This window comes from Mizuhopecten yessoensis, unplaced genomic scaffold (assembly GCF_002113885.1).
Source record: "Mizuhopecten yessoensis strain PY_sf001 unplaced genomic scaffold, ASM211388v2 scaffold8807, whole genome shotgun sequence".
Classification (NCBI taxonomy): Eukaryota; Metazoa; Mollusca; class Bivalvia; order Pectinida; family Pectinidae; genus Mizuhopecten; species Mizuhopecten yessoensis.
This window is the reverse complement of record NW_018407731.1, coordinates 800,111-801,936: the sequence shown is the minus strand read 5'-3', so window position 1 is coordinate 801,936 and position 1,826 is coordinate 800,111. Positions and strand designations below refer to the sequence as shown.

Below are 1,826 nucleotides of genomic sequence, written 5' to 3'. Positions count from 1 at the left end.
ATCGACAATCATGTAGTATGTTGTCGTTATATATAATTACTTGTATGTTTTTAATTTTACATAAGAAATACAGCTAGCATCGCCTCAGAGTCACGAACAAAAACAAAAAGGATAATTGAGATTGTGTTTGTTTAACGTATTTGGTGTTGTGACTTGGGGGAAATGCAGCCCATTCTACCCGGGTAGGTGGGCAATGTAATGTACAGTTTTGGAAATGTGTGCTGGTCGGTTGCAACCATCTGATTTTGTCATATTTGTGTCCTTTAACGGTAAGTCGATAACATGGCAGCACGTAGGTACCACTCCTTACCCAAGAACCATGGATCTTTGGGGGTAGGTATGCCCTGATTGCCATTATACTAACAACCTAGATATTTCTATTGACAAGACTTCAGTCTACGTTGTAGAAACCATTACGGTCGTTATAAGAAATTCCAATGTATGCCATGACTTGATTACCATGTACTAGATCATTGTTGACCTTCGAAATTTCCTGCATCGTGATGGGAACCACTTGTGGCGCAGGCAGCGCTTACCCTTCTGACGTAAGTAGTTTTACTTTCTGTTTCGTGAGACTTTGTGATGTCTTTTCTTTGGGTGTCTCCTCGCATCTTGTGTTGTTTAACAATCGACATTCATTTTTTTCCATTTTTTCCTTTAGAATAGCCAGTGTCATCCAATTGGTTTATTGCCGTATAGAACTGGTAAATGTACAGTAACAAGACTGTGTTGTTTAGTTTAATTTATTCATGTATTATTTTTATTTCATCACATTATTTTCATTTTATCGTCTTTTTTATTTTATCATCTTTGTTTTAACTATTTATGAAAAAGAAATATTTTAGTCTTAACTATGTCGGGAATAATATGCTGAGTAATAAATGTCATCAGAGAGAAACAGAATATCCAACTCGATCCTCGATAACATATAATGTGTGTTTATCTGCCTCGACCAACTGGGAGTCATATTGTTTTAATAATTAATTGAATGAGACTGTGACGAGAGTTGGCTTGATATATTGATTTATTTTAACACTTGTCTAAACTACAAACCTATTGTCCTACATTTTATCAGGAAGGATTTTTCAATCGTAAAGTGGTGTGTGGGAAAGCAAACAGAGATCATGAACAAATTCATTCTAAACCAATCAAAATTTTGTTTCTAAATCTCTTCGGGATATAAAATGATGTCACGTGATTTAATATATATACATATTATTGTCTTCGGTGTCCTGTCAGGTTTTCTGAACTACGCCATTGTTCCTGCAAATGCATGGTAACAATTATGTTGAGCTGTAGAATGAAAACGACGTCAAAAGATCGATAAGAATAGCTCCAGTGTGATGTTAGAAAGACTGGTCGATTTCTCAATGATCAATAATGTCACTTAAAACCTGTTACGGGTATGTTTGTATGTTGTGAACTGGTGGCGATTTAGAGGGTGAGATACGCCGTTTGGTCATATACGACTGTTGTGTTTCAGACGTGCGCATGTTCCCATGACAAGTTCGGATACACGTATACCAATCGAAGGATACTTCTAACATGCGATTAAGACTGTAAGTATTAATTATAATTAATCCTGATTAATTTTCTTTTCTGTGTAACTCAAGCGGAAGCAATATCAGCTGATCAATGGGTTTATAATTGTACTACAATCAGTGTACTGTGGTAATTGGCAAATGCTGATTAAGTTCAAGTTCTTTATTACTTTAAGTCGGTTGACTTATCAGTCATAACATATATACAAAACAATACAGAGACAACATACAATATGATACACACACACATACACACACACACACACACACACACACACACACACA

The 1,826-nt window shown here is 35.7% G+C and overlaps 1 protein-coding gene across 3 annotated transcripts in view; it reads left to right on the top strand.

Annotated features, from left to right (window-relative positions):
* Positions 1-1,045: 1,045 nt before the first annotated feature.
* The window catches only part of LOC110456542 (heat shock 70 kDa protein 12A-like), a 25,055-nt gene continuing 24,274 nt past the window's right edge, over positions 1,046-1,826 (top strand). The window contains exons 1-2 of one of the 3 annotated variants that reach the window (XM_021507339.1): positions 1,046-1,099; positions 1,484-1,559. The gene's annotated coding sequence lies outside the window, so the exon portion shown is untranslated. Of the gene's footprint in view, positions 1,100-1,231; positions 1,560-1,826 lie in introns of those variants that run through there. The other 2 variants (XM_021507338.1, XM_021507337.1) reach the window with 2 other exon arrangements.